The sequence below is a fragment of the Rhodamnia argentea genome, chromosome 7 (genome assembly GCF_020921035.1).
Source record: "Rhodamnia argentea isolate NSW1041297 chromosome 7, ASM2092103v1, whole genome shotgun sequence".
Lineage (NCBI taxonomy): Eukaryota > Viridiplantae > Streptophyta > Magnoliopsida > Myrtales > Myrtaceae > Rhodamnia > Rhodamnia argentea.
In genome coordinates, this window is record NC_063156.1 from 15,204,686 (window position 1) to 15,220,400 (window position 15,715).

General features: G+C 43.9%; 1 pseudogene; it reads right to left on the reverse strand.

Moving 5' to 3' along the window:
* Positions 1-606: 606 nt before the first annotated feature.
* LOC115743578 overlaps positions 607-15,715 on the reverse strand; it is a 42,694-nt pseudogene continuing 27,585 nt past the window's right edge.

Here is a 15,715-nt window from a genome sequence, read left to right on the forward strand (position 1 = left end):
GAGAACCTCAAACCTGTCTTCTTCAAATATTGGCTTCTGTCCCCTGTAAAAACAAAAGGAAACAATCAGTTCAAGATATTCAAAATTTTAAGTTCCGAAGCGATTTCTTCTCATCTCCTCCGGATGTTGACTCCCGTTTCCTGTCTTCTTCAAATATTGGCTTCTGTCCCCTGTAAAAACAAAAGGAAACAAATCAATTCAAGATATTCAAAATTTTAAGTTCCGAAGCGATTTCTTCTCATCTCCTCCGGATGTTGACTCCCGTTTCCTGTAAAAACAAAAGGAAACAATCGGTTCAAAGATGTTCAAAGTTTTTTAAATCCCGAAGCGATTTCTTCTTGTCTCCTTCGGATGTTGACTCCCGTCTCCCGTAAAAAAACAAAAGGAATCAATCGGTTCAAAGATATTCAAAGTTTTTAAATTCCAAAGGTGACTTCCCTGTTTAATCCATGGCTCTGTAATATTTCCTCATGACTCCCGGTCTACCTACAAAATACAAATGTATGCAAATGCATGTATGCAAATGTCATGCGAATGCAAAATCTTATGTGACTCGGGATCTGCTCATCAATCGCTCCGAAGCTCAATTTTATTTCAAGGATAATATCTCTTCACGGCGTCGCATTTTCTTGGACTCGCCAATTCTTCTCCATCCATGTTTACAAGTATAAGAGCTCCCTCGGATAAGACCTTCTGAATCACGTAGGGGCCTTCATAATTTGGCATGAATTTGCCTCCTGGATGTTGAGCATTTGGGAGCATTTTCTTCACAACTAGCATCCCCGCTTCAAAATTTCTAGGCTTGACCTTCTTGTTAAAAGCCCTGGCTACTTTCTTCTGGTAGCTTTGACCATGACAGATAGCCTTTAGTCTCTTTTCATCAATCAAATTCAATTGCTCATGTCTCTGCCGGTTCCACTCATCTTACGTGAGTTCAACTTGAGACAGAATCCTTAAAGAGGGGATTTCCATCTCTACCGGTAGGACTGCTTCCATACCGTATACCAAAGAGTAGGGAGTTGCCCCGGTTGAAGTACGAATTGAAGTTCGATAGGCCATGAGAGCATATGGCAATCTTTCATGCCGGTCTCGATATTTTTCAGCAGTTTTAGCCAATATCTTCTTAATGTTCTTATTTGCCGCTTCCACGACTCCATTCATTTGTGGGCGGTAAGGTGAAGAATTAAGGTGTCGTACCTTAAATTGTTCCAATAGTTGATCGACAACCTTGTTGTTCAGATTGGAGCCATTGTCGGTGATGATGGCTCTTGGAACTCCATATCTTGAAATGATATCTCGCTTGATGAATTTGGCCACACTATTCGCAGCGACATTGGCATATGAGCTAGCTTCAATCCATTTGGTGAAGTAGTCAATAGCCACTAGAATAAAACGATGTCCGTTTGAGGCCTTTGGGTTGATAGGGCCAATCATATCAATTCCCCACATGCAAAATGGCCATGGTTCTGACATTTGGTGTAGCTCGGTTGGCGGCGCATTTATCCTGTCGCCGTATATCTGACATTGATGACAGGATCTAACATGCTGGTTGCAATCCGACTCGATAGTCATCCAAGAATACCCGAGCCTCATGATCTTCTTAGCGAGGAGGTGGCCATTCATATGCGGTCCGCATTCCCCTTCATGAATCTCTTTCATAATGAGATTTGCTTCTTACGAGTTTACGCACCTCAATAGGATTGAATCAAAAGACCTCTTGTATAGGATCCGTCCGCTAAGGAAAAATTTAGATGCCATCTTGCTTATGTACTTTTTATCTTCCGGTTGATCGTCTCGTGGGAATTCACCCTTCGATAGGTAATTCTTAATGTCATGATACCATGGTTCTTCATCGGGTTCTTTTTCAATGACCATGCAATATGCCGGTTGCTCAAGGATGTCAATCCTTAACGGCTCTATCTCAAGGCCATCTTACACTTGTAACATAGCCGATAGTGTGGCCGGAGCATCAGCAAAATGATTCTGGGTTCTTGGAAGATACTCGAAAGTGATCTCCTCAAAATGTTGGATCAATTCTTCAAGGTACTTATGATAGGGAATGAGCTTGGGATCCTTTGTCTTCCACTCCCCTTGGGTTTGTAAAATAATTAGCATGGAATCTCCATATACCAGTAGCTTTTTCACCTTTAATGATATGGCCAATTGTAATCCCAGTATGCAGGCTTCATATTTAGAAATGTTATTGGTGCATGGAAACACCAATTTGGCTGAAACTGGATAATGTTGATCTTTAGGGGATATCAGAATCGCCCCAGTGCCTGATCCAGTGAGGTTCACTGCGCCGTCAAAATACATTGTCCATTTGTCTTCGGATATGTTCGGGATTTGACCTCCTTTGTTTTGCTCTGAAACGTCTTTAGGAGGATTCTCGGCTAGCATGTCTGCAATTGCTCTTCCCTTGACGGACTTTTGGGGAGAGGTTTTGATATCAAACTACGAAAGAAGTATTTGCCATTTAGCCATCTTTCCTAACAATGTTGGTTTCTCCAAAAGGTATTTGATGGGGTCATTTTCGGTGACCGGTTCTATATGATAATGCAGCGTATCTTCGCCTCAATGCGTGGAGGACCCGCACCAATGCCACGCAAGTCCTTTCCATTGCTAGGTATTTGGCTTCGGACGTTGTGAACTTTTTGCTCAAATAATATATGGCCCGCTCTTTACGATCCTTGGGGTTGGTCTGAGCTAATAAAGCTCCCAAGGATTCATCATGGCCTGTCGGATATAGAGTTAATGGAACGTTAGGGATAGGAGGTACCAACACCGGAGGCTGTACCAAATATTCCTTGATCTTCTCAAACGCTTGTTGACATTACGCATCCCATTTTACTTTTGCGCCTTTCTTCGGGAGCTTGAAAAAGGGTTTCGCCGTTTCTGATAGTTGAGATATAAATCTGGATATATAATTCAATCTTCCAAGTAGGCCCCTTACCTCCTTAACAGTAGAAGGAGTCCCTATCTCCCATATGGCTTTGATCTTGGATGGATCAATCTCAATACCACGGCTGCTCACCACAAATCCTAGCAGCTTTCCGGATCTTGCGCCAAATATGCATTTTGCAGGATTCAACTTGAGCTTATATTTTCTCAATCGATCAAATAACTTCTTCATTACTTTAACATGGCCTTCTCCGGACTTGGACTTGGCAATCATATCGTCCACATAGACCTCAATCTCCTTATGTATCATATCATGAAAAAGGGTTACCATAGCCCTCTGATATGTTGCTCCCGCATTTTTCAATCCAAATGGCATTACCTTGTAAATGAAGGTTCCCCATTGCGTAGTGAATGAGGTCTTGATCTTATCTTCTTCCTTCAGCATGATCTGATTATATCCCGAGAATCCATCCATAAAGGAGAATAATTCAAAGCCCGCGGTACTATCAACGAGCACATCAATGTGCGGTAAGGGAAAATCATCCTTCGGACTAGCTTTGTTCAAGTCCCGATAATCCACGCATATTCTAATTCTCCCATCCTTTTTCTTAACTGGTACGATGTTGGCAACTCAATCAGCATATGGGACAGCCTCGATAAATCCAACCTTAAGGAGCTTCATCACCTCTTACTTGATCTTATCCGCAAGTTCGGGATTCATTCTTCTGGGCGATTGATTTACTGGTGTGCAAGAAGGATTTGTGGGCAAAACATGCTCCACAATTTCACGATCTAGACCCGGCATGTCAGCATATGACCAGGCGAAGATATCTTGATATTCTTTGAGCAATGCTGTCATTCTTAAAACATCTGCTGCCGACGTGTGTCCCCCTATTTTCACTTCCTTGACGTAGTCAGAATCTCCCAAATTAATAGTAATGGGTTCTTCGGAGATAGGGGGTTCGGATTCTTCAAAACAATCCCACTCTTTCTTGATATCCCTCACATCAACCTCTTCATGCATAATCATCGAGCCGATCCGAGTCACATATTAACCTGTTATGTATGGGTGGGATGACATGCCCGAAACGCACCATGAAAGGTTAGTATTCAAAGATGATAAAATCAAAGAATGCATGTATTTTTTTATCATGGAAACATTTTTCGAATTTTAATTTTGAAGAAAAAGGAAAGAGAACTAGTCCATAATTTCCCGGACATCCTTGTTCTCAAAAAGCTATTTAAAACCCAAGATCATATGGCGGATCGGGCCTCAAGTTTCATGGTAGAATCAATTGTCATCATCGGACCAATCCGTTGCTCCACATGTCCGTAATCAAATTTGTTTAATAAATGCAACTAAGAGCAATACAAGACCGCACTTCTTGGATCGCAGCATGCGACCCAAAGGGTGCTAAAACATCAAAAAGCTTTAAAGCAAATGCAGTAATCAAAATGCATTAAAAGATAAAGTTCGGAAAGAGCCTTTTACTCGGGGGTGGGGAAATCATCGTCCAGCCACTCAATTATCACGTTCACCCGATTATCCGGGAACGGGTTGAATAAGTCCGGCCCCGCATCCTCGGAGATGTCATCATCTTCCAGCCATTTGCCTCCTTTAGAGAATACCTTGAATAAGGGGTTTAGGAAAATTTTTCCTCTAGCTTTCCATGCATTGGTGCCTATAAAACGGCCACCTTGGTGTCCATGGCGTCCACGGTCTCCATAACACTTGTTTCGACCTCGGCCTCGACCCGTGTTATTCTTCACTATTCCATTATAACCCGGACCAACCTTGTGGTCATTTGAGCTCAAATTCAAAGGGTTACGGATTCCCCGACCGTGTTTCCCTAATCCAGCAACTGGAATAAATCCATTCGAGAGTAGCACTTTTCCCGCCATAGTCGCGGGTCTCGAAAGCTCTAGTGTAGCCACCTTTGCATCTGGTGACACATGCATGACAGATACAATGTCGAAGGTATGATAACTCAGCTCATCCTCCTTTGAAGGCTCGACGTATGGAACCATCCCTTTTAAAGCGGCCCGATGTCCCGTCTCGCCATGGACGGTGATCAACCGACCCTTGACCACAAATTTTAACTTTTGATGCGGGGAGGAAGGTACCGCTCCGGAGACATGAATCCACGGTCTTCCCGGGAGCAAGGTGAAGGCGCTAGAAATGTCCAATACTTGGAACGGTATAGAAAATGTTACCGGTCCAATGACAATGCCCAATTCGATCTCTCCCACCACATTCTTGGAGACTCCATCGAATGATCGGATTGTGGCTTTGGATGTCTTCACGAAATCTTCATTGATCCCCAAGCTTCTCAAAGTGCTCAAAGGACATAGGTTGAAAGCAGAGCCATTATCAATCGGGACGTGAGGGACCTCCTTCCCGTGGCACCTCACAGTAATATAGAGGGCTTTGTTGTGGACACGCCCCTCTCTTGGGAAATCCTCATCTAAGAAGGATATCTGGTCCTTCAGAAGGATAGCACCCACAAAATTTCCCGGTTGTACTTCGTTAATTGTTTCCGGAACATGCACCTCATCCAGCACTTTCAAGAGGGCATCCTTGTGCTTTTCAGAATTTTTGAAGAGATCCAAGAAGGGAAATGCGTGCGGGCATCTTCCGCAGTTGGTCAACGACCTCATATTCACCGGTCCTCACGACCGATTGCAACTTCTCGACCTCTTCTACGATCGGGACTTTCTTTTCGGAATCCGCCTCTCTCGGTGGATAACATCTTCCTGATCTCATTATGGCGTCAATCTCGCCCGTTCCATAATCCCAATGCACTGCCTTCGAGTTGTACTCTTCCAGGCAAGGTAACTTAATCTTCACTGGTATGATTTCTTCTTGTGATGACGGTTTTTTCGAACTAGAAGCTTCCAACTCCTAGCTATCAATTTTGTTTAAATCAATCACGAAACGAATCGGGGTATCTACCATCCCGATCATTTCGTCCTTATGAACATCTTCGGGGTTATGTTCTGGACCTGGCCTCGGCAACGTGGCATTTTCTTCATCCGGATCCCTCTGCCTTTCCTTTCTGACTCTCGGGATAATCCCCTCAATTCTCATACCAATCTCCACCGGATGTTGGAACGACGAGTACGTGTACGCATACATGCGGTCAAAATATTCAGCCGGAAGTGATTTTAGTACGAACTCCAGCATTTCCCTTTCCGACAGCGGCGGTTGCACCATCACAGCATGTTTCTTCCATCTCCTTGCAAAGAGTTCAAAACTCTCATCTTCACCTTTTCGGATGTTCATCAAATTAGCTTTAGTGAAATAACCTCCGATTCCAGCTTCAAAGTGTCGTATGAAGTGTTCTGATAAATCTTCCCGGCTCGGGACCCGGTCTAGGTCAATCAATCGAAACCATGCTAGCGCGGGGCTCGTTAAACTTTGTCCGAAGTTCCGGATCGGTGTTTCGTCATCTTCATGGTGGCCAACCATTTGGCGAAGATAGTATGAGATATGCGCCAGAGGACATCCAGCACCATTATACTTCGTGCGGAGGGTCACTCTCGGGTTCGCGCCTTGAGGCGGAACATTTCTTGCTTGAGTAAGTGGCTTAATTAGCTCCTTCAACTCATCCATTTTTCTCGACACGTAATCTCCTTGCTCTTGCAGTAGAGCGATCTTTCGATTTTGTGCCTCCATGGCCCGCCGCATTTCCAGAATCTGCATGTTCTCTTCTACTCTAATGGCGTCATTCTTAGCCATCGGTTGCGATAATTCCGCTACCATGGTTGTTAAATGTCGCATATGGGTCTCCAAATTAGAAAGTCGTACGTTTGACTCCCGATTCACCTGTTCATTCCGAGGAACCGCTTGGTCTTTGACTTCATCTACTGTCCCCACAAATTCTTCACTTTCGGGGTCGTCCATTCCACCCCATCCATCGGGGACTACATCTCCCGAGTCAACAAAGAAACTCGGGGGCGCCGAATATAGCACTTTAAAGTTGTAACTGCCACTATCCTCCCCCAGGTTGTCAACCATTTCGCCCCTCTCTAGGGCCCTTTGCAAAAACCTTCTATCGCCTCGGCGGGCCTTATCCAGACGGACTTCATATTCGTCTGTCTCTTCAATTTCTTGGCCATCTTTGATGCTCATCAAATATCCTGAGGGTATTTTCAAAATAGCTCCCCTCGTAGGTCTCATTGCGAACTCCTCACACAGCATATCCACCGCCACGTAGGTCCCCTTGAAAGCGACATCTTCCATTTTTCCTATGACACCCAAGTTAATCAGCTTTTCTAAGCAAGCTTCCTTTTGCTCTCGGGAAATACTCTCTTCTTCCGGGTATTGTGAGGCCAATGTCAAGACATCCCGCATTTTACTCATGTCCACTATGAACTCCAGAACCTCTTCTTCCTCGCCTCCAAAAATCGCATTCACCTCGCGATGCTCGGGTAACGGGTTCCGCTGCACATTTGGTTCAGCTTTATCAAACTCTAGAACTTTTCCATCGATCAATGCTTGCACCTTGAACTTGAGAGCGAGGCAATTGTCTACGTTATGCCCTCTTTCTCCCATATGGTATATGCACGCCTGGGTCTTATCATACCCAGGAAATCTTGGCGGGTGAGCTCTAGGTGGCTCTTTTGCAACTAAGCGATTCTCCAACAGCATGGGTAACAATTTGGATAAGGGTCGGGGTAGTGGGGTGAAAACAATTTGGTTCTTTTTTCTGAATTCCGGTGGTTTGGAAGCGGTCCAGGAGGACGTTCCTTGGGTAGGGATTGAAGGCGAGAAATTTCTGGGCTTTGGCGGGTTAGGGACAAAAGCTACTTCTCCAGTTTGCTCCCTATTATCCCTTCTCAAATGGTATTGGCGTTTGAAAGGCGCCTCGGGTATCTTCTTTTTTCTTAGTGCCCACTCGTGGCGCTCCGCCACCTTGATCGGGTGCGCAAATGTCCGACACCCTGAGGTGTTCAGCTTGTCGAAAAACTCAAAGGTAAGGGCCTTAAGAAACAGGTCTATTAGTTCTTCTTCCGGGACGGGTGGCTTTACCCGCACGGCCGGTGCCCTCCATCTCCGGGCGTAGGCGTGAACGGCCTCGCTCTTTCCCTTTGTAGTTCTCGGAAGGTCCTCTCTGGTGAAGGCGATCAAAGTGTTAAACTTGTATTGCCGAAGGAACTCGTTTGCCGGTTTGTCCCAATCGGCGAGCCTCTCTGGTTCCAATTCTATGAACCACGCCAGGGCTGCCCCAGATAGGCTCTCCTGGAAGGTGTTAACCAGGAGTGGGATGTTGTCGGAGAATTGCGACATTCGGCGCAAATAATACTTCAAGTACTCCTTGGGACACCCGGTCCCATTATATCTCCTCACAAAGTCCGGTTCCTTGTAGTCGGCGGGAACCTCTATCTTTTCAAACGGTGCAACCTTGTCAAACCTTGAAAGTTCATAACCCCGACTCGCCAAACACTCTTCAATCTTAGCAAGCCTTTTGATCTCCTCTTCCATTTTGAGGACCTGTTTCTCCTTCTTTTCCAAATCTATCACAACAGGAGGATCCTTAGGCGGTTTCTCCGAATTCAAAGTGGGATTAGCGCCGGGCGCCGGATTAGCGTTCGCTCCATCGGATGACCCCGCAGGGGCTTGGGGATTAGGATCAACGGGGTATCTCCCCCGGCTTGCAATCATCATTGCCTTCATCTCCGCCACCATTGTGGCGATCACATTCATTTGGTTTTCCAGATTACCCACACGAGGTGCGAGCTCTTCTTGTTCCATCCTTAATTTGCGCGTTTTGCTACGAGTCCTCGCATTTGTTACTCACCTGTTTTCAGAATATCAAATTAGTATGGGAAATATTAAAGGATTGGAGACATTGATCCGTGGTAATTGACTTTTCTATATGTATGCATGAAATTCTCATAAAAGAAATAATATGTATTTATTACAAACCAGATTGTTCAAAGGCATCTAAAAGATAACAAATATGTAAAATCTAAATAGGGGAATGGATCTATTCAAGTCGGGGACGCTTCCACTCTTCTTGCTCTTCTGACCCATCGGAATCCCACATGTATGGGTCTTCTCCTTCTTCCGACATCCACCGCTCCGGATCCTCGGGAATGTACGGCTCTACTCCCGGCACGTAGGGTACTATGTACTCCGGCTCATATGACTCCACCTCTTCAATCCGAGGAGATACGCACTCGGGTACATATGGCTCAACCGTTGATTGGCGATACTCCTTAAACTTCTGGATATACTCCTTGGAGGCTCTGTGAATGTTCATCTCGTCGTCCAAATAGTCCGGCCACTCAACTTGTTGCAGTGGGGAGTTCTTCAAAGCATGTAGAATGAGCTTGATCCGAGATTGATATAACTTCTTCGCCTCTTTTGTAAGCTTCCCACGTATCATGTCGAATGAGAAAATCCCGGGACAAACATCCGGTGGTATCTTTTGTAGAACTCCAAATTGTCTCACCACTCGGATGGGGTAATACGCCACAGCGCCAGTACATCCCAATAAGGGAATAAGGCTATCTTCCACACCCATAATGCGAGCCTCCACAATCTTGGGCCAAGTCGGGCGCCACCTAATGTGCTCGGGTTTCAAATTGTCCAATAGCTCAACCCACTTCTTAAACGAGTATTTGGGTATAAGGGATTGACACTTGAGGAAGGATCTAAGAGGGTGGACGTGCTCATTGATCTCATAGCACCCCACTCGGAGTTGAAAAGTCTTTATATGAGAGGTGAACCACATGTGAAGTAGCCCATTAGACGCTTGAAAAACAGCCTTTCTTGAAGTTTTGGAACGATTTAAGGAAAGAAAGGTCTCGACTAAGATCATGTACGTATAATCCCAGCGACAACATGCTTGTCTGGCTATATGGGTTATGGAAGGGTCAAAGGTAGTTCTAGAAGTTGGGAATAGGACAAATGCAAAGAAAGCCAAGATAAACACCTTTCCCGATTTATGACCGGTTTCGGTGGGTAGAGAGGAATAATTGTCGAAAAGGAATGAAAAGGTGAACTTGTTAGAATTGGACTTGTAAACTTTTTCAATCTCAGAAGTTTTAAGGCGAAGGAAACTCGAGAATAAACGAGTGGAGTCCATGTCCAAAGGGGGTTGACCTATACGTTCTTCAAATTTGGCCTCGATAATAGCGGTATACTCCTCAAGCGTAGGAGTCAACTCTAATCCTCGGAAGTTAAATGTCATTGTACGCGCGTCCCACGTCTTGGCTAGTGCTTAAATGAGCGCCGATTGGTATTCCACTTTGATCAAATCTACAAGTCGTCCCGGACGCCCTTCGACGTAGGCCTTGTTGACGATGTCGAGGCGATCCCACCATATAGCGAGTTCCTTGCGCGGTATTGGGATGACTTTGATGTCTCCATTCCCCATGATCTAAAAATGCAAAAATGATGATCCTAAAGTCAATTACCACGGTTTAATTTGCATATGCATGAAATGTGATGCAAATGTGCTAACCAGATTCCATGTCATCTTTTGGTAACATAAGGGTCAACTACTCCTACTTGACCCAAATAAGCCAAATAGGGTAGTTATGGACCTAATCTCACCCAAAGATGGCATGTAATTTGATTAGGATTGTTTAAGCGTAATCGGGGTAGAAAGTCACTCAAAATTTGACAACTCATGGAATTTACAAGTCTAATAAAGTCGAAAAAGATAGAACATGATAGTATCTAAAGATGTTCGGACAATAAATGCCAATGAAGGTACATAATAGACTCAAAATATAATGAAACCTAGAAAATGCCCCAAAGTCATACTAAACTAGGCAATCGGAACGGTATCCTCATCGGATGAAATCTCCACTATCTCGGGAAGCTTGACATCTTCTTCATCATCGGAAGATATGGTGATGACTTCCTCCTTCTTAATTGGGGAGTGCTTTGGGGCGGTCTTGGTCGCACGAGGCTTCTTCGCCAATTTCATGTACAACTCCCGGATTATCTCCTTTTCACGCTTCATTTCCAAATGGCGTCTACAACGGGTATAATCGCAACTCTCGCTACGGATGTGGTTCCGTCCATTGAGCTCTCGTCCATGAATAAATTCGAAAACCCGAAATGTAGCAGGCACTCGGTCTTCGCGTCGAATGGTCCTCCTCTCCCACGTGAATACGTCGGGTACATCAACACGACCTCGGGGCGCCATCTATCTAAAAAGGAAAATTTGACCTTCAACCCCGATCACTTAAACGATCTTACAAATTGTGATGATATGTCGTGAAAATGCATGATATGCAAAATTTAAATTTACAAGTTCAAAATAAAAAGGGTAGAAAGCCTTACCAACCGATGTTACTCTTTTTTTGGTTTTTGGTTTTAGGTATACCAACCGTCCATTTCACATGCGCATGAGACAAGTGAGGTTCAACTCTAAAGAAATCAAAAAGGCTCGGGTATGGACCTAAAAAGGCTCCCGCTATACAAATCGATGGGCCGCCCACAAGCGCAATCAAACAACAAGTGGGTAGGACCATCAATCTTGCATAGCGAGCGGGATCAAGTATGGTCAACCCAAGTGCAATCAAACACAAGGGCTTCGCATACCGATCCCTATCTATGGCGACCTATAAGGGTGAGTTCACGGCTTGGGTTTAGGCGCTTGTGTGTGCGGTGTCGTGATCCTCAAAATATGCAAGACATGCACCACAATTTATATTCAAAACACCGCTTCAAAATTTGCATAAATAAACAAACAATCCAAAACTCCATATCTGCATCAAAAATGATTAGCACGGACGCCACCCCTTATAACTCCCATCTGCATCAACATTTAACACTTTTCGTTAGTGGACGTACCTCATCTTCAAGAGCATCTGCAGAAAAGTGAGGTTAGAAAACAATCAACATTTTTATCGGCTTAAGTCCTCTTATAAATCCCCAACGGAGTCGCCGGTCGGTCGCGACCCTCTCCGTCGTCGGTCGTCTCCCGCGGGGGCGAGTGGGGTTAACGAACCAATCCCTATTATATATATATATATATATATATATATATATTTTATGGGATCGCGGGTCTCTCCCAAGGCCCATTACTCGAATCGCGATGTCGAGTAGAATTTATCAAATATCGAAATTGACCTTGTGTGGTCGGGTGGCATGTGCGAGGTGTACATGCAATTTAGAGTCGCCACCGATCGATTTATTGGGAGGTACGATCGGAAAACCTTACCGAGCGGTCGGGAGAAATGATTCGGTTCCACGAAAACCAGAGATTATTGGGTCCGGGGACTTGGTTATGCCGAGATTTTCATCAACGCCCTTTCGGTTACCAATGTTGAGTGTATTTCTAACCTAAAAATTCATGTAGACGCAATATCGGGTGAGGTAGGTTCTAACGGTTCTAAATGTACATGCAGATGGGAAATTTCTATTTCTAACAATCAAACTCAAAAATTAAAATGCGCATTCAAAACAATCAATATCAATTCAATCAATCAACCATACAGACATGTCTAAAAATGGCCCTATCGGCCCACACAAAAATCAAATTTGGGTGTCGGGATGATTTGGTAAAAATTTGGGGTGAAAGGCCCAGAAAGGGTAGAATGGTCATTTTTGGGGTTCGGGACACAAAAATCACAAAACCGGGGTCGGGCCAGTTGAATGTGGCCATTTCCCATTTTTTGTGATTTTCTTGAATTTTTATAATTTTTCTAATTTTTTTGAATTTTTATTTATTTTTCAAAAATATTGGGAATTTTCCGGATCGACATAGGTTGACCCTCGAAGTCTCAAAATTTTCGATCCAGACTTTATGAGTCCCGAATCGATCTACAAATTTTTAGAAATTTTTTGTGAAAATCTGGGAATTTTTTATGAATTTTTTAAGTATTTTTACAATTTTTTGGATTTTTTGGAAATTTCTTTTTATTTTTATTTATTTTTTTAAATAAATCGGACCGGGTCAAACCGGTCAACAACCGGTCAACCCGGTCCGACCGCCCATAGACCCGATCAAAACCCTATACGGTACCGTATATGTACTATCCTATTTATTTTTGATTTTTCTAAACTATTTTCTAATATTCGGAATATATTCAAAAGGAATGGACGGCTGAGATCAATCCTTAAATCAATCTCAGCCATTGACTCTATCTTAGTCAAAACGACGACGCTTCGGTCCATCCACATAAAACGACGCCGCATTTACTAATGAAACGGACGGTCACGATATGCTTTGCATTCAATCTCAACCGTTGGTCGCCCTATGATCAAAACGACGCCGCATTGTCTAACAAATGAACGACCACGATCTACTTTCAAATCTAATCTTGACCGTTCATTCTACCCGGACTAAAACGACGTAGCTTTAATTAATAGCACGGACGGTCACGATCTACGCCGGGTCGAATCTGAGCCGTTCGATCTCTATATGCCCTAAACGACATCGCCTAACACTCACTAATACGGCGCCGTTTCACCATTTTTTATTTTCTATCTAATATATCAATAACTAAAAAATGCAAAATCGGATCCGACGGCCACAGATCAAACTCATCTAATAATCCCGGCCGTCGGATCAAGGCCGATTCAGCCTATTCGCGCGCTCGTCCAGGCCGAGTCGGCGACAAGATGGTCCAACCACAGCACGACACGCATACTTTGACCCGTTGACCGGGCCACGTCACCTTCGTCTCCTACATCTCGACGACGCCTAAACGGACGGCCAAAAAGCTTCCGGCGAGATCCAACGGTGAGATCTCGCCGGATCGGCGCAAAACCATCGCCGATCGACTCTATCTAACCTCTATATTTACATACCTCGGAATCAAAGCATTTCATTCATAGAATCACGAGAATCAGATCATATACGATCGCAGTATCTAGAACTTCAATCAAGCAATGTAGAGCATAACAATGGAATTCAAGCTTCGGGCACGTTTAGATTAGGTCGAGAATACTTACCTCGGGCTCCGATTGAGCCCGGAGTTGCCGGATTTGTCCGGCCGAAGTCCGACCGGACTTCGAAATGTTGGAGGCTCGACTCGGGATTTTCAAGCAAAATCGATGCACAAACAAGACGCGATCGTGGTCGGTGAAGCTCAAGAAGGAAAACGCACACTATAATTTCACCAATCATGCTCAGAGCGGAGGGATGCCATGATCGCGCAGAAGAGAAATCGAGAGCTCACCTTGCAGTTTTTGGACGTTATAGACCGAGTGAGCTGGTCCGATCGTCTTCTCCAAGCTCGGGCGAACTTCCGGTGGTAATCCGGTGGTTCGATTTGGCCTGAATCGCCTAGGGCGAAGTTGCACGATCTCGGTTGAAGCTCCGGCGAAGGTATCGCTCGTAGTCTGTGTCTCTACTTCTCTCTCTTTCTCTCTCTATTTCGGTAGTCGAGCGAACGTAATGAGCCTCCCTCTCTTGATCCGGAACCTTCTCACCTTTTATACTTGGTTTTGAATTTGGGCGCGCGGACGGGCGAGCTTTCCCGAGCTGTCCACACGTGTGGATACGCGCAAATGAGTCGCCGGACGGCGACGGAATCACTTAGGATTCCGTCCGCGTCCGTTAGGCCTCCGTTGATCACAAAACGCGCGCTAATTTGACACGGGATTGAGAATGTTGACTTTTTGCCTCGCCGGAGCTTTGACCGTTGATTCCGCCGTACTCCGGCGGCCATTGGGTGTGCTGCCGGTGGCGATCGACGCCCCTTGATATGCACAACAAAAGCCCTAAATCAATTGGCTCAATTATACGCGAATTGACCTTCAATTTGGCCATTGAAATCCAACTCTCAATTCTGCAAATGGCGCGGCCGAGCTGGGGAAGACGACACTATTTGGACCGGTTCGATCGGTCCGACCGGCGATCCGACCGGTCCGAACCGGTTCAGACAGTGTTCTCTGTACAATTTTCAAAATTAACCACAATTGATGGGGAATTTTTGCAATTAAACCTCAAAATTAGACTTAGGACCCTGGATATTATCTAGAAAAGTGTTTTTGCCCAAAATTTCCCATCAACTTGCACAAAACCCCCAAATTTTTCTAAATTCCCAATTTGGGGAAATGTTCAATTGGATGTCAATTTGACCAAATTGGACTATGAGACCCATTCCAATCGATTTAGAATGCATGAAAACCCTAGGGGTAGTCCAATTTTGCAGAGAAAGTCCCTAGATTAGAAGTAATTTCGGAAATTAAAAATTCTAGGGACTAAATTGCAAAACTTTTGGGGATTCTTGTCTAATTCGTGCAATTCGTGCAATTGAGGGTGCAATTAATCAAATTGAAGTTCAAAGGGACTGTAATTGAATGTTTAGACAACAAATGTGCAAAAATTGCAAATAAAAAGACTCGATAGGTATTTTTTTATGGAAATTCAACCCTAGGCATTGTGAAGGAACACCTAAAATTGAACTTAATTTTCAATTTTTATTGAGGTCAATATTAAAACGGAATTAAATGAAAAATATTGAACATTTTTGTGTATTTTTGTGACCTCGGAAAGTATTTTTTATGAATTTTGAAGTATTTTCCTATTTTTCGAAAATATTAAAAAATGTGAAAAATATGAAAAATTATTTTTTGTTCCAAATTGGTTCCTTAAGCTTGGCCAAGGCTTCCAATGTTGATTTTTAATTTTTTTGATTTTTTTTGTGAATTTTTGAGAAATTTTAGAAAATAAAACTAAAGGAAAGATGACTAAAAATTCGGGTGTCAACACCAAGTTAATCAAATCTTTAAAAAAGTAACTTTTCTGAGGATTTGGGATTACCAGGGAACCTGCAGAAAATTTAATCAAACATCATTAGAAAGACAATTTTAAGTTCTGGGGAGAAACTTTAGAATTCC